Below are 18205 nucleotides of genomic sequence, written 5' to 3' on the forward strand. Positions count from 1 at the left end.
TCCCGCATGCCGCGGAGCGGCTGGGCCCGTGAGCCATGGCCGCTGAGCCTGCACGTTCAGAGCCTGTGCTCCGCAACGGGAGAGGCCACAACAGTGAGAGACCAGCGTACCGCCAAAAAAAAAAAAAAAAAAAAAGAATAAAACTTTCCTTTGCTTCTGAACCAAACTCTGCCTCGTTCTATTGGCTGGAAGGACACCTAGGCCAGAGGACCGTTGCTGGGGCCTGCCCTGGAAGGGTAGGTAACTTTGCCTTGTCAGACTAGGAGATATGAATATCCCCAAGAAATAGTGAGCAATTGTGTCTGTGATTACGTGATCCTTACAATGAATTTAAATTGTTTCAGCATAGACAGTGTGGTATGATATGTTCAATTTAGTTTTATTCTCTTCTTAGGAACGGTTACTGGATATTTGAAGAACCCTAACTGGGAAAACACACGCTGCGGGGTGGTAGGTTAAATTTGAAATTCTCAATTCAGAAGCCACATTCCAGAGGGGTTTGGTTACAGGCTCCAGCCATCTTTATCTTATATCTATCCCAGGGGCTTTGTTAATTAGCATACTGAGGTTAGAAATAATTTCTCATTGGTGAAATGAATTTCAGATGAGTTTCAATTATGTGGACTGGCTAAACATGTCTTCGGCATACCCTTGCCTTTGCGTAAGCAACATTAAAAAAATCTGGCCAGCCAAACAGTTAATACGCTTTGGATTATCTCTCCACGTTTGGGATGCTAAAGTGTGTTTTGGGCTGTAATGGGAGGATTCTTTCACCTGACTCTGATTTGAGAGCTCAGTCCTGCCACAAAGCTGGAACCTTGTTCTCCTTGCCTCTAGTGCCTGTAGGATGCTGGGCACGTAAAAGGCCCAAGTGCTGAGACTTCATCAATCTCAGTAAGCAGGTCATGTGATTGGTTGGGACCTGATTGCTAAACATTTATACATGTGGCAGAATGCGGTCTGAGCTTTGTTTTCATTATAACACACCATCTGGAAGTGAGGTCCCTGTAGTTAGTTGTCACCTGCCTCTAATTATTGAAAGGCATGCGTATCTATCAAAGGCAAGTAATAGGGGCTTCCCTGGTGGCACAGTGGTTAAGAATCCACCTGTCAGTGCAGGAGACACGGGTTTGAGCCCAGGCCCAGGAAGATCCCACATGCCACGGAGCAACTAAGCCCGTGCACCACAACCACTGAGCCTGCCCTCTAGAGCTCGCGAGCCACAACTACTGAGCCCACACGCCACAACTACTGAAGCCCATGCACCTAGAGCCTGTGCTCTACAACAAGAGAAGCCACTGCAATGAGAAGCCCGCACACTGCAACGAAGAGTAGCCTCTGCTCGCCGCAACTAGAGAAAGCTCACGCATAGCAACAAAGACCCAATGCAGCCAAAAATAAACATAAAAAATAAATAAATTTACAAAAAAAAAAAAAGGCAAGTAATAACCGTGCATGACCAAACTGACTGAGATACACTTGAAATAGCACTGCAGCCCCTTCCTTGTATCCTTCATGGTCTTCAGCCACAAATGCATGCAAGTGATCAGATGAATATCTGTAATATTTGCATTTCTTTTAAAAATCATTTCTTCTTTCTCAGATTTCTTCATAGCACCAAATAGAACTTAAATATATGTATCTGATTCAGGGAATCTGGCAGAACTAGGAGATAAAGAACAAATCTAGAAAAGGTGTAATAAAATATAGTGTAGAGGAGGAAAAAAAATTTCCCTCCTACCCTTCTAGCTTCTGTGACTGATATAAGAATTAAATTGACATAAAACAGCTTAACAGGATGGAAAAAGTAACTGCATATATATGCACGGAAGCCCCACAAAAATATGAGATTTCAAATGTTGCCAGAGGATTGAGACTTATATAGCATCCTGAGCTAAGGAAAGGGATTGGGGTGTGGTGCTTCTAAGTGGGGGAGGCGATTCATAGGACAGTGACAGGAAAAAATGTGTGGTGAATAAAGCTTTCCCTTTTATGCAAATAAGAATCTCAGGTGAAAAAAGTTATCTCTGATAGTAGCTCTCTTCCTGGTACAGACATCCTTTCTAATGGAAGTTTCTTTTATTAATGTAGATTTTCCCCACAAATGGGGAAATTTATACTTTCTTTTAGGCAGTTAAGAGTTTTTCCTGAATCTTCTGGCTCTTGATTGCCTAGCTCAAAGTAATCCACATGCCAAAGTAGCATAATTTGGGGTGGAAAATTCTGAACCCCTTCAAGAATAATAATAGCTTTTTCCTTATTGCAAAATTAACTCGACCTCTCAGTACATAAAAAAATACGTTCTATATATATTAAAGAAATAGACATAGACACTTTTAAAGATCATAGAAGAAACTGATAATATTTTAATTCTGGGAAGCCTACCCAGAATCAAAAAAAGATAAGATTGAGAGACTTCATTAGATAAAAGCAAAACACTGAGGTAAGACAAAAGATATCAGAAAAAATGTTAAAAGGCAACAATCCAGCAGAAAATATTTGCAATGTGTTAAAAAAATCAGAAAATAATTACTTGCAATTGCACTAATTAAGTGATGACAGAGATGATGGTTCTTAATCACTTGGAGGGTGTGTCTATCTGTCATCGATCTCAATATCATAATTTTTCCTCACTTAATGACATAATTTGAATATACTTCCATATTATTAAGTGTGCTTCTAGACAAAATTGTTAACAGCCCCACAGAATTCCACTGTGCTGAGTATGGTGTACAAGTTGCAGTTACTGCAGTGGCACTGTTCTGGAGGAAAGTGAGCTGGTCACTTGCCCAGAGACCTTCCGCCATCCTTCCCCCAGTCAGTGACACAGGCTCCTGCAAATAAACACTGGAGAAATATTTATGAAGTGGTGCCAGATTATTAGCCTGCGTGGATGGTGTACCCCTACTGCTTTTGGTTCAGTTTTATCAGAGTCTTTTTTCTTCTTATTAAGTAGAAGATGGAAAAACCTGCAATAGTATGAAACCAGTAAATGCGTGAAAATCCCTATGACTAATTTATCAAATTACAAGCAACTTTCTCAATAAATACATATATCATCTTTCTTATCAATATTTTCATAAAATAACAGGAAACGGAGTTTGACATATAATACATGTATTAACTCCCCTCTTCTGATACCCTTAAATAATACTTTAATTCATAGAGAATACTAGATAAAAATTGAGTATTTTTTATTTATAAATTTTGAAAAATTTTGTAGTCTATTAGTGCAAATATATTAAAATTTATTTAACAATTAAAATGATTTTTTTGGGACGTTCATGATTTCAAATAATTTTTCAAATAAAATGTTAAATGTTTTACATTTGTAATATGTTCAGTGAAAAACAATGAGATCGCTTTAATGAAATTAAAATGCGTTCTAAAATACATTTTAATGTTCTTATGTTTATGACAGTAGTAAATTCTCTTGATTAAAAAGTAGAAAATGCATAAGTGGAAAAAAAATATCCAGTCTCAAAACTGTTAATATTTATTGTATTTCTTTTCAGTCATTTTCTTAGCAGAGGTTCCTCTCTTCCACCCTTCATGATTATTTTTACATTACATATACAGTGTAAATTCTTCATTTTTCATGTGACATAAAATAATGTATTTTTAACAGGATTTTAATTCTATAAGAAGGATCTTTCATCCAAAGAATGCACACTTAAGATATGGCCCCTCTATCTAACAGCCAGAAACAACACCAGGCTGCAATAGATGTGTTTATAAATGAGTCCCTGTTCAGTACAGAACCTTTTAGGAATTTAGAGAAGACATTTGGATAACATAACTCCTTTCGGCTCTGTTCCCAATGGCAAAGAGAATGGCTTTTGGCAGCCTGGCTTGTGATATACTGCCAATCACCAGAGGCAACGCCTGATGATTAACCTGGAAAATCTCATTACTTTTGACTGATAGAAAAGGAAAGGGATAGTCTCCAATTTATAAATATTTGGTTCATTACTGCATGACAGACACAAAACACATTTTGTGGGAAGATACTATTTATGTAAAATACATCCTTCCAGTAGGTTGGCAAACAGACATCTTCAGTCTATAGATCAGTGATAGTTACAGCAGACATCTTTTGTCCAGGCAGCTCTCAGGGTCATTGTACCTACAACGGATACAAGCATTGAGCTGGGCATTTTTGTTTTCACCTCGGTCCAGAGAGGAGTCACTCACTCCATCATGCATTTCCCTTCAGTGAAGTCTAGCCTCCCTAGAGAAAGCCTGCTGTGAAAGGCGTGGCCTTCTCAAATATCAGTGCATAGTCTGGTTTATGCAGACACAATGAATAATGCACAGAAAATAAAATTAATGCAACTGACCCGAGGTATTTATCTCTGGCACTGGAATTCCCTTCCCAGAAGTAGAAACCCTGACTCTGTGAAGAATGAAAAGCACATAGTACAACAATTTCAAAGCAAAACCCCCAGTGTGCACAAAACACTGCTTTGGATAAAAGATGGCAGCTGCCCAGAGCTGGAATGGTAGCTGGTTGCCATGGTTACCAAGGCTCTGATTCAGCCACCATATGCCACCTGGTGTTCTCAGCCTGAAAAAGCAGGTCTGTGGTGTCCTAGATTGGAGATGGAGCTATGGCCACAGTTCTTCAGAGAAATAGTACTAGCTTTGGATGTGAAGCAATATTTGCACTATTTTATCCATTGATAGATTTGGAGTCTACAGCCTTATCACTTAAGGCAGGGGTTCAGTTGGGGAGAGGAAACAAAAACAGCCCCTCCTCCTTTTTAAATAATTCTTATACTGTCATGGAAACACTGCTATATGGACATTCATTCTCAAAGATCTTTGTCCTCTCTTCAGGGCAAATTTGCTCCCCAAATATGCTAGGTCATACAATATTGCAATAGCAACAAACTCAAACAATAATTGCAGAACACTAGATTATACCAATTCTAAGGCATCCAGAATCTTTAGTACCTTATTTCCTTCTAAAAGTGCTAATGGCAAATAATAGCTGTATGACTTTATTTTAATGTTGAGTTGTGTCCAAGTTTTATTTATATATATAAATTATTAATATATATTACAAACTATAATAATTTTTATCCTGTTCCACAATAGAATATAGAAGTTCTTAGTACTTGTCTTGGGCTTCCTTGAGAATGTTCATAGTTACTGGGTAGTTGTCCTTATGCAGTAATAAATAAATATACAACATACTATATAATGATAATAGCATATAACATTTTCAGCCTTTACTATAAATTTTAGGGACTTCATGTTTGATTTTTGTATATTTATGATAAAGACACCAACTAGGTTTAGCAATTGCCAGTGGTTTAACTTTGAAATCAACATTTCATGTTGTACTACTTTCTAATTTCAAGAGCTATTTAAAAAGTGATTACTGACTTCACATTAATGATTTGAGCATTCAAAATTGTATATGTTATTTTGCTGTCATTTTTACCAGAGCTGAGGAAACAATTATCAATATAATAAATAAGGCGGGTAAAAAAAATAAGAAAAAAAATAGTAATTGTTACTGTTTTCAACTATTCCTATATTGTGTCAGGATTTTTAGTACTATGCAATTAAAAAAAGGAAATTTGATCTAGAGATTGCTATAACACTTAATATCTTAAAATTTGGGGGTTTATCAAAACATCCTCATTATTCTAATTAATTGACTTTATAATAATAAATATTACAAATTTGAATTTATAAATTGCATTATGTCAATTAAAAATAGCTTTTATTTCTCTTATATATTGGGGTCCCAAATTCAATTTTTTTTTTCCCCAAATGGGTTCTGCTGCTAAAAACAAGTCTGAAAAACACTACACTTGATAATGTTAGGGCCCTAGTTAAATACCCTTTTGGAGAGGATTGACCCAATCTCAGTAGACAAATCAGTTGAGGGAATTTCAGGGAATTTGGCTTCCCTTCTGGTCCAGGTAGAAGTGCCAGTAGTTTTAATCATCCCCCAGAGAAACTCCATTAACAGCCGTTCCCCATTTCCCCAAATCTCCCAAACCTAGGTAACCACTAATCTGCTTTCTGTCTTTATGGATTTGCCTATTCTGGACATTTTATATAAATGGAATCATATAATATATGATATATGACATTGAAAACAGAACGGATAAAATGTTGGTATCTGATCCAAAGTTAGAAAAGAAATATTACAATTCTCCAAAATACAGAAAAGATATTTGCTCTATATCATAACTTAGGTGAGAAAAGGCAAAAACTGTTCAAACTACTTTTTTTTTTTTTTTTCGGAACGCGGGCCTCTCACTGTTGTGGCTTCTCCTATTGCGGAGCACAGGCTCCGGATGCGCAGGCTCAGCGGCCATGGCTCACGGGCCCAGCCGCTCCGCGGCATGTGAGATCTTCCCGGACTGGGGCACGAACCCGTGTCCCCTGTATCGGCAGGCGGACTCTCAACCACTGCGCCACCAGGGAAACTCCCTGTTCAAACTACTCTTTTTTTTTTTTTTTTTTTTTTTTTTTTTTTTTTTTTTTTTTTTTTTTATGCGTTACGCGGGCCTCTCACTGTTGTGGCCTCTCCCGTTGCGGAGGACAGGCTCCGGACGCGCAGGCTCAGCGGCCATGGCTCACGGGCCCAGCCGCTCCGCGGCATGTGGGATCCTCCCAGACCGGGGCACGAACCCGTGTCCCCCGCATCGGCAGGCGGACTCTCAACCACTGCGCCACCAGGGAAGCCCCAAACTACTCTTGATCGAGTTTTTTTTACAAAGAAATAAAACACTTGAATTCTCAATGTTACTAAAATTTAAATTATGGCATAGTGAATATTCTATTTTTTTTCAATTTTACTCTACATTTATAATTAAGAGAATTTTCAATGTTTTGACAAAAAATTTTAAACATCACAGGCAATTTAAATTTTTCCTATTGATTATTAAGATTGCTTTGCATAGTTTTAGCTTGCATGGACTATTTTTAATAGTCCTACATGCAGGAGGATTGCCTGTAGTTGATACACTGTTGCTTATTGGTATAAATTTATGTACATTTATTATTTAAAATAATTTAATATTATTAATGCTTTTCTACATTAAACTTCAAGCTTCTGTGCTGTGCCTGGCCCACAGAAGTTGCTTAATTCTATACATAAATATTTTCTTTTTCTTGAATACCTCATTTCATTATGTTTATATTTACTTCTGGATACAGCCTTTACCTTATATGTTGGTAAAATAAATGCTTTAAAATTTTCCAGTTTTTAAACAGTATTGTAAACGTTCTGCTCACCTGTGTGTGTGTGTGTGTGTGTTTGTGTAAAATAAAAGAGAAATGGTTTAATCTAAAATTTCTTTTTTCCCCCTGCTCACTCTGAAAGGAAAGCAATTACCAATCACCTACTTTCTAAAAATTGAAACTTCAACATATTAAAAAATACTATGATATATAAGAAGATAATTTAGAATGATCTCTAGATACAAAGTAAATAGTAAAAAATCAACAGCTTTTCTTTATAATAGCATTCCAGTTAGAAATGGAAATTTAAAAAAATTTATAGTAACAACAAATTATAAATTACCAAGTATAAGTTAAACAAGAAAGGTGGAAAACTTATCTCAGGAAAACTATACAATTTTACTGAAGGACATAAAACAAAAGCTGGAATACAAAGACGTACCATGCTCCTGGGTGGGAAGATATAATATAAAGCTGTCAATATTTCTCGGAATAACATGTAAATTGTATGTGATTCCAAACAAAATTCCAATAGAGCATTTGGGGGGGATCTATTTTTGATCTGAAGGGAAAAAATGTGATAATTACCAAGAAATTATTGAAAAAGAATAATAGGGAACACCTAACATATACTAAATATACTAAAATATAAAGCAACAGTAGTTAGTAGTTTGAGTAGAATAAACAAATAGATCAGAGGAATAAAAAAGAACCCAGAAATAGACTTGTGTACATATGGGAGTTAAGTGTATAATAAATGGAGCATTTAAAATCAGTGAGGAAAGGACGGCTCCTTGAATATATTGCATTGGGACTAGATTTCCATTAAAAATATGGTTATGACTATTCTGCATAGCAAATGCAAAAGCATTTTCAGATGAATTAAAGATCTAAATGCAAACACACAAAGCAACTAGAAATGATTAGAAAAATAGAGGTGATTTATATAATTTTAGGGTAAGGTAAAGAAGTCAGAATGTCTAAAGGAAAATACTGACAGATTCAACTATGTGACATTTTATTTTATATATGTTTTTCTTAGTCAGACTTTATGTACAGGGGGTTGAGTTAATCACAAGCCTCGTTTTATGGCACGTTAATATTATTAGGGAGTGTGAGGCACCTCTTTTGTTTTTACATATGTACATATGTATTTGTGTATTGTTATTTATCCCTTTTCATTTTCTCCTCTCTCTATATAAGTAACCATTCTAATTTTTTTTTTTTTTTTTGTGGTACGCGGGCCTCTCACTGTTGTGGCCTCTCCAGTTGCGGAGCACAGGCTCCGGACGCGCAGGCTCAGTGGCCATGGCTCACGGGCCCAGCCGCTCCGCGGCATGTGGGATCTTCCCGGACGGGGCCACGAATCCTTGTCCCCTGCATCGGCAGGCGGACCCTCAACCACTGCGCCACCAGGGAAGCCCCATTCTAATATTTTAAATGCATATTCTGTGTTTGTATTGCTCTAACACGGGTAACATTGCTTAGAATACATGCCTCTAATTATGTAAATTGTATCATTACAGCTCTCATCTTGTTTCTTATTCTTTTATATTTTTCTCTCTCAGCACTATGTTTTAAAGATCCATATTGCTATGTTTACAGTTAGCCTGGTGCTTCTTCTGGCTGCATTAGTACTCTGTGCATTTACCGTATTTTTCTCATTCTCTCCCCTGCCATGGGCATCCAGATTGCTTCCGACATCCAACTACAACAAACAATACTTCCATGAATATCCTTGTGCATGAAACCTTATGGACATGGATGGGGATTTCTTTGGGATAAATACTCAGATGTGGAATAGCTGAACCACAGGGTATTACAGACTTAATTTGGCCAAGTGCCAGACTGCTCTCCAAAATGTTTGTACTGGTAGAATACACTTCCATCAGCAGTTCATTAAGGCCAATATCCCCCAATTTTCCTAACAAGTATAAAATGATCTCATTAATTTGTTTACAAAGATATATTTTAAATGAGTGTCCTATAGACAGCATATATACTTGGGTCTTACATTTTTATCTAGTCTGACAATATCTGCCTTTTATTTTGAATTCTCAAACAAATTACATTAGATATAATTATGAATTTGATTGGGTTTGCATCTACCATCTTACTATATGCTATTTGCTCCAAATGTTCTTTGATCCCTTTTTCTTTTTCTGCCTTTTGAATTTACTGAATATTTTTTATTACATTTATCTCTACTATTGACTTATTAGCTCTGCACTTTAACGGTTGCTCTAGAGTTTTCCTCATGCATGTTTAACATAAAATAGGCTATTGTCAAATAACTTCATATTCAATATAAAAGCCTTATTATAATATACTTTCATTTCCCCACTGGGTAGCTAGTTGGCAGCTAGTATGGGGTCGGTCTGGATATTCTGTCCTTAAGAAGGCCAACTATGGGTATCTAAGAACTTCATTGGTTTATGGATTCTCCAGAAGAATTTGGGAGTTTAGTCATGGAGTACACACAATAGCTGTCTCTGTGTAATGTCTGCCTGGGTCCTTTGGTTAGCCCCACCCTTCGGATGCACCACTTTCCTCACAGGAATTTCTCAGCTTCCCCCTCTTGGTCAAATGAGCTCCAAGTGAAACAGGTTTGTCCGTAATGGGTTAGGCTCTTCTTGACACAGTCTTATCAGTTGAGTGTCAGCTTGGGATAATGGGATGGCTACACAGCAACATTTTCACACCTGGTTATTTTCACACCTGGTGGAGGAGGGCACAAAGGGATGAGGACAGCCACAGATATTAACAGAAAATTGGGAACGTAAAGCCTAGCAAGAAAAGTAGCTTCACTAAATTTAAATAAGCTGTTTTTGATGTGCCTGTCTTGATGGAGTATTTTAACTGTTATTTGGTTTATCATCAAAACTAAATTATGGATCATACATTGTAGTTTTTGAGACTTCTCGCCAGAGTAGAATCCTCATAGAAATCAGTGAAATCAGGACTTCCCCGTGGCGCAATGGTTAAGTATCCTCCTGCCAATGCAGGAGACATGGGTTTGAGCGCTGGTCCGGGAAGATCCCACATGCTGCGGAGCAACTGAGCCCGTGCACCACAACTCCTGAGCCTGCGCTCTAGAGCGCGCGAGCCACAACTACTGAAGCCCGCGCAGCTAGAGCCTATGCTCTGCAACAAGAGAAGCCACCGCGATGAGAAGCCGGTGCACCACAACAAAGAGTAGCCCCTGCTCGTCACAACTAGAGAAAGCTCCCATGCAGCAATGAAGACCCAACACAGCCGAATAAATAAATATTTTTTAAAAAAGAAAAAAAAAGAAATCAGTGATATCCAGTGTCTTAGATCCTTTTTGATAAGTTTTGATATCAGGCTTTGTTTTAAATACTTTGGAAGGTTGGACAACAAATTTAACAGTTGGAAATTGATAGTGTTGCCCACAGAAAAGATTAACGTGAAAGGAGTAAGGAAATGGAGGTGAGATGATTATTAAACCTAAGCTCAAATGTAAATCCTATATCCTGATTACGAGTCTTGATTTGAAGGCCTTGGCGGGACACTGTCTGCACCCAATGTCATCTTGAGTCAGAGAATCTTAATTACAGAATTCACAGGAAGCTGTCTGCTTTGGTCGTGGTCTGTTTCTGGAGCCTTTTAGTGGGTTTCAGGGTCAGGCCTCTAGCAGGTTTGTATGGCCAGGTTGTAGAATCTTAAGTTCTTCTCTCTCCTTCTCCTTTTCCTTCCTGTGGTATAGTATATATAAAACGAATTTTATCATTTTAACCACTTTTAAGTGTATAGTTCAGGGGCATTACTCACATTGTGCAACCATCACCACTATCCACCTCCAGAGCTTTCATCTTCCCAAACTGAAACTCCATATCCATTAAACACTAACTCCTCATTCCGCCATCTCCCTCCCCACCCCCCTGCCCCATCATCCCCTGGCAACCACCGTTTCTGTGAGTTGACTATTCTAGGTACCTCCTCTAAGTGGAGTCATTCAATATTTGTCTTTTGTGACTGGCTTATTTTACTTAGCATAATGTCCTCAAGGTTCATCCATGTGGTAGTGCTTCTAAACTAGTTGGTCTGTAGAGGTGTATTATTGGTTTCCCTTTTGGATGTGTGGCTGGCAGCTGCTGGGTATACAACTAAGCACATAAATGAGCTAAATAATAATACTCAATGAGATCAGGATGCATCAAGGCAGAATCTGTCAGTAGAGAACTCAAGCCAAGCCTAAAGGTAATTTTAGTAACAATATAATGAGAGTTCATGGAGATTTAAAATTTTTTAAATTTATTTTTGGCTGCCTTGGGTCTTTGTTGCTGCGCGCGGGCTTTCTCTAGTTGTGGTGAATGGGGGCTACTCTTTGTTGCCGTGCACGGGCTTCTCACTGCAGTGTCTTCTCTTGTTGCAGAGCATAGGCTCTAGGCGTGCAGGCTTCAGTAGTTGTGGCACGTGGGCTCAGTAGTTGTGGCTCACAAGCTCTAGAACGCAGGCTCAGGAGTTGTGGCACACGGGCTTAGCTGCTCTGCGGCATGTGGGATCTTCCCAGACCAGGGATTGAACCTGTGTCTCCTGTATTGGCAGGCGGATTCTTAACCAGTGCACCACCAGGGAAGTCCCCATAGAGATTTTGAGATAAGATCCCATTATCATTCGAGGGAGAGTAAGCTTCTTTGGAAGCTGGGCAGTATTGACTTTAAAATGTCATTAGCTTGCCTTTTTCTTCTTAGAGCTTTGAAAATGATGTGGACTTTTCAGTTAAATGTGAATACTTTGCATACATTTAAAAAATATTTTACCTGTAAAGTGAGCTTTCACTGTTATTGATATTTCCAGGTGGGAAAATGAAATCTTTGTTTTTATATCAGCATGTTAGTCTTTTGGCAAAAGACTGCTTAAATTCAACCAAAATATTTATTTATAAATAATCATTAAAAAATATATATCAAAGCTTGAAACAAAAAAGTGAGATTCATTTGTAAATGTTCAAATGATTCACTAGGTAGGGGTTTCAGTTCTTGCCCTACAGCTTCAGTTTATTAGGGGTTTATAAAAATTACAAATAATGGAAGATTTTATCAATAAGGTTTTTTTCCTTCTAGAAACTATATTACATAACTATCTTTCTATTGACTATAAATGTTTAGTCTCTTTTGGATGAAAACCAGTAAGAGTCACTAGTTTGCATAATAATAGAAAATGCATTTTCTTCATTGGTTTTAAGCTTAATAATGAGATTTTTTTTTGATGTTGGATAATCTCCAATAATTTTCTTGGGCTTCACAAAGAAGTTGGAAAACTCCTTTATTTTTGTAGCATGGCAAATTCATAAGCAACTTTAAAGGCATAATATCTACTATTAAGTATATAGATGTTAATTCTTTTTTGTGTGTGTGTGGTATGCGGGCCTCTCACTGTTGTGGCCTCTCCCGTTGCAGAGCACAGGCTCCAGACGCACAGGCTCAGTGGCCATGGCTCACGGGCCCAGCCGCTCCGCGGCATGTGGGATCTTCCCGGACCAGGGCATGAACCCGTGGCCCCCGCATCGGCAGGCGGACTCTCAACCACTGCGCCATCAGGGAAGCCCTATAGATATTAATTCTTAAGCCTCTGGTAATGTGGCATGCTTGGGTCAATTATCTGAATGGGATGATTTGTTAATAACATATTTTAAATAAAATATTTAGAAATTACCTTAAGTATTCCTAATACCAAATAAAATCATATTAAGATTGTCATCAGAGTTTAGTATCAAATTAGAATGAGAAAAGTTTAGGGTTTTAAATTGGAGTTACTACCCTAAAACACAAGCTTGACTTTTATCAATTAATAGTGAAAAGAGGCTTAGCATAGTTTGAAATGCCCAGAGACTGGGGGCTGTTGCTATAACACCTGTTAAGAAAGGAAGGTCTATTTAGGATCTGGCTTCCAAGAGAGGGCTTTTGAGATCTTTAACTATAGCAAACAAATTTTGTACCCAATTAACAGAGAAAATTAAAATGAGAAGAAACAAGGTCTACAGCTATGTTTGTCCATAAGTACTAATTATCTACTGTCAACTGAAATAAAAAAAGCACAACGTGAGAGTTGTGAGTTAAGTTTTACTTGGGATAAAATGAGAACTATAGCCAGGGAGACAGCCTCTCAGCTCTGAGGAACTGTTCTTTCTTTCTTTTTTTTAAACATCTTTATTGGAGTATAACTGCTTTACAATGTTGTGTTAGTTTCTGTTGTATAACAAAGTGAATCAGCTCTACGTATACGTTTATCCCCATATCTCCTCCCTCTTGCGTCTCCCTCCCACTCTCCCTAACCCACCCCTCCAGGTGGTCACAAAGCACCGAGCTGTTCTTCCTATGCTATGTGGCTGCTTCCCAGTAGCTATCTGTTTTACATTTGGTAGCATATATATGTCCATGCCACTCTCTCACTTCGTCCCAGCTTACCCTTCCCCCTCCCCACGTCCTCAAGTCCATTTTCTAAGTCTGCGTTTTTATTTGAGGAACTGTTCTGAAGAGGTAAAGAAGGAGGTCAGTATATACAAGATTTTAGTGAAGGGGGAGATGTGCAATCAAGCACACATTTTGCTGGAAGTTTACTGCTATTCATGAGGAGCAGATGTCTCTGTTAATGATTTTAGTGCTTTTCTGGATATGAGAAGATGTCAGAAATTAGGCTCATAAAACCTTCTTCTGAAAACATCTAACTATCTGAAGGCCTGTTATGCCAGTTTTTCCATGATCTCCGCGCTGAACCCCTTTCGGGGTGTGCTGAAGGACTGCAGTGGCTAGTGACCTAATCCCTGTAGAGGCAGATGGTGAGCAACAATTTTTCATCCACACTATCGTCTTATCAAATTTTAAGTTGGCAAAAATATTCATGTATATTTTCATTTAAGGGCAAGTTCATCCTTTAATCTGCTGATTGCCATTCTATAGTTTTTGTAAAAATAAGAAAGAGGGTAAATTAATATGTTTAGTGATCAATGTTTTGTGTCTTTATCTTACCTGGAAATTTTTCAGGTACCCACATATAACTCAGTGATTAACACAATTTAATATTAGTTTAAGTATTTAAAAGTAAGGATTTGGATATTATAATTTATGCTGACACATTAGTCTGTATGATTTATAGCATTGTAAGAATCCCTCTTATAAAGAATTACCTATTATAATTCAATTTATTTTGACATATAATTTTAATATTTTATAATCTATTATGAATTGGCTTATTTGGCCATTAAAATCAGTAGAGGAAATCTAGAAAACTCAAATTAATTAGCTTTTTTATTAGAAAATAAACCCAAGAAAATATGCTAAATAGTATTATACTGGTAAAATCAGAGAAAAGATAGCTATTTCTAAACCAAAAGATTAAACCAGTATAATTTATCCAACGTATCATCTTATTATATAAAACTTTTCCCTATATAACTATTACCATTTATTAAAATTTTTAAGTTTTTTAAAAACAATTTTTGCTCTTGACATATTTCCAAGTAACCAATTATCATAAGCTTCTCTTAAAACATTTTTTTCTGTTACTACCTTAGCAAGACATTTTTCCCCCTTAGAGACTACATATAAATCATAAAAAAGCAAAAAAAAAAACAAACCTAGAAATCTTTGCATTTTTCTTCAGATTTATATTAATATTTGATATATTAATGTTGTTTCACTGGATAATTGGAATAAAAACTTGCTCCATTAAATTTTAATAACTCTTATAATCTGGTTTATTAAGTCTTCCTGGAGGTAGATAAGACATATTTTTGGTCAAAATGAGAGGGCTTCCCTGGTGGCGCAGTGGTTGAGAGTCCGCCTGCCGATGCAGGGGACACGGGTTCGTGCCCCAGTCCGGAAAGATCCCACATGCCGCGGAGTGGCTGGGCCCGTGAGCTATGGCCACTGGGCCTGCGCGTCCAGAGCCTGTGCTCCGCGATGGGAGAGGCCGCAGCAGTAAGAGGCCCGCATACCGCAAAAAAAAAAAAAAAAAAAAAAAAAAATTATAACATGGGAAATTTTACCAACTCTTGTGCAACCTAGACTTGCAATGGTGACAAAGCAGGACACTCTAATGTGGCGTCACTATTAGGAATATTGATCAGTTAAAGGATATTAGGAATGACATTAGGAATGACAAAGCAGGACACTCTAATGTGGCGTCACTATTAGGAATATTGATCAGTTAAAGAAACAAAGATATAATTACGTACCAGCAGGACCCTTGAGGGAGAATCATTATTGGAATCTAAGTAGTTTTATAATTTTTTTCTATAGTAGCATAATCTCGCTGTTTTTTTTTTTTTTTTTTTTTTTTTGTCCAGTTTCTATGTCCCTATGATGATGGCAATCTCCTCTTTAGTCTCTGGAGTAGGGCAACACCAGAACAAAAGGGTCCAGATGATTGCAACATGAATGATGGTCTATCCTGTTGCTGAAGGGCCACTGCTATGTTGCTGCCAAGGTACTTTATAGTCTGCAGCTGGACCCCAAGGGGTGAGTCAGAGGCCTCAGGCCTCATCAAAACCTGGCAGAAGATGAGAAACTGCCTCACTGTGGCCTCCTTCTTGGCAGATAGGGAACTGAGTGAGAAACGGCCTGGTAGCAGCTCCTCACACGCCTCCAGCACACTCTTGTTTTCAGAGGACCCAGGATGTTCGGCCAAGACTCAGATCAGCTGCAGATAAAGCTTTGCCTAAGTGCCTGTGTGGATACGTGCAAGATCCTTAGGTATTAGCACAGTGCTGTTCTTTAACATTACTCAGATAAAAACCTGTGTTTAGGGGCTTACCCCAAAGGAAACACGTGTGAGGCATTCCTGGCAGGGTCTACCACCTGGTCAAAATGCAGTTTCCAGTTTAAAAAGCCTGGGAATGGAGGTGGAAATTGATGGTGCTAATAGTCAGGTGCAGCTGTGACTGATGACACCTGTGTATATGGGCCGTCCTTTTCATGCCGCACACCTCTGAAGAATGCTCCTGGAATTTTGAGTATCAGCAGTGCATTTGGAGCCTCGTAGCTACATGGTTCTGCCTCCTAGACTACCAATTGCTCAAGGCCGTTTTAGGCAAAGCCCTGTTGCTGTCTTCTTTGGAGTTGGCTGGTGTAAACTGTGTTCTGCTCTTGTTCCTCAGTTTTCCATAGTTCACCTTAGAGTTTAACTTTTCTTTCAGAGGCTTCTTGCCCAGAAGGCAGGTGGAGTTGGCAAGAGGAGACAACCGGTCTTATGGTTTCCATGATGATTGCTCATGTCATTGGCTTCTTTGCCTCCCTTATTAAAAGGAAACTACGAGCTTCTATCTGACATAGTCTTATAGGTGAGGACGAATCTCTTCCTCTACCCATCTTAGGTTCTCCAGCTGGAGCCCTGTAAATTGGACTGACAAAAGACAGATTAACAAGAGAAAAACAAACAGAAGTTTACAAACGTGTATTCATGCATGTTACACATGGGAGTTCCCAGAGATGAGTAACTCAAAGGCTTGGTTAGAACTAGGTCTTACATAACTTCTTAACAAAGGAGCAATACATTTTTTGAGAAGTGACAAGACAAAAGAAAAGGACTTTGAGTCTAGGGGCAGCAAATCGTGGGAGGACAAATATATGGGAGACCAACAGAAGATAAGGTCTAGTTAGCAAAGTTTGTTATGTAAATTCCTCTGGTGCCATCTCCAGACTGATAAGGATCTAAAGTTGTCTCTAGCAGTTGAACTATTGTCCTTCCTGGTAGACAGGGAGGAGGGACACTTTGTAAGTTTATTTCCTCCTTTTAGGCAAATCGGGGGAAGACAGATTCCTTATATCTGTTTCTTCTCAATTGTCTTCAGCACAAAATAATTCTTATGCCAATGTGGAGTATTTTAAGGTGGTAAAATCTGTTCTGCTTCAGTTATAATACACTGGTTCTCATATGGACAAGGGTAGCCTTTAATCCTCCCGCTATTGTCACTTCTTTTCCGCCTCCCCCACTCCATAGCTTTATCCTGGAAGTAAACGCCAAAATCAGCTTTGCTCTTTTTTTAAATCCTACCTTTTTTGTGTTTTTTTGAAGCTTCCCAGGTTGTGATCTGTTTCTCCAGTCTCAATATTGAGTTACCTGCTCTCTTCTGGAACAGTATTCACTTTGATTAGAAAGAAGTAGGTTTCAGCCTGAAGAACAAACATGGCAGGTTTCGCTGGTGGTGCAGTGGTTAAGAATCCGCCTGCCAATGCAGGGGACACAGGTTCAAGCCCTGGCCCGGGAAGATCCCACATGCCACGGAGCAACTAAGCCAGTGTGCCACAACTACTGAGCCTGAGCTCTATAGCCCACAAGCCACAACTACTGAGCCCATGTGCCACAACTACTGAAGCCTGTGCACATAGAGCCCATGCTCTGCAACTAGAGAAGCCACGACAATGAGAAGCCTGTGCACTGCAACGAAGAGTAGCCCCTGCTCATGACAACTAGAGAAAGCCCGGGCACAGCAACGAGGACCCAACACAGCCAAAAATAAATAAATAAATTAAGCAAACAAACATGGCTTTTTGGAGCCCCTCAGAACTGTTTGTATGGAGGGGATAGTCCTGTCAGATGTGAGGTCATGGGAACTTCTACTATTATTGTTTTATTCTAAACTTGAAGCATGTCTAAAATTGCTATTACCTTTGTAGCAGTTGTTTCCAGCAAGTATGTTAGGCTACGTTGTGTACTCTTACTTCTTTGTCAATCCAATTACCTCGGCTTTCTTATCTTAAGGATTTGGGGTTCAGTGATGGTACCCTTTATTTTAGAGAGGTGCTATAGACTTAGTCTATTTAATTGGCTCTCTGCTTAGTTATTTCAAGAAATTTGGGGGGACTTCCCTGGTGGAACAGTGGTTAAGAATCTGCCTGCCAGTGCAGGTGACACGGGTTTGAGCCCTGGTCCGGGAAGATCCCACATGCCACACAGCAGCTAAGCCTGTGCGCCACAACTACTGAGACTGCACTCTAGAGCCCGCGAGCCACAACTATGGAGCCCATGTGCCACA

General features: G+C 38.6%; 1 protein-coding gene across 3 annotated transcripts in view; it reads right to left on the reverse strand.

Moving 5' to 3' along the window:
- Positions 1 to 15511: 15511 nt before the first annotated feature.
- Positions 15512 to 18205, reverse strand: part of AKR1D1 (aldo-keto reductase family 1 member D1) — a 90966-nt gene continuing 88272 nt past the window's right edge. For 2 of the 3 annotated variants that reach the window (XM_032644070.1, XM_032644069.1), the window contains 2 exons: positions 17224 to 17342; positions 15636 to 16572 (listed from right to left, as the gene is read on the reverse strand). The gene's annotated coding sequence lies outside the window, so the exon portion shown is untranslated. Of the gene's footprint in view, positions 16573 to 17223; positions 17343 to 18205 lie in introns of all 3 variants that reach the window. The other variant, XM_032644068.1, reaches the window with a different exon arrangement.

Source organism: Phocoena sinus, chromosome 9 (assembly GCF_008692025.1).
Source record: "Phocoena sinus isolate mPhoSin1 chromosome 9, mPhoSin1.pri, whole genome shotgun sequence".
Lineage (NCBI taxonomy): Eukaryota > Metazoa > Chordata > Mammalia > Artiodactyla > Phocoenidae > Phocoena > Phocoena sinus.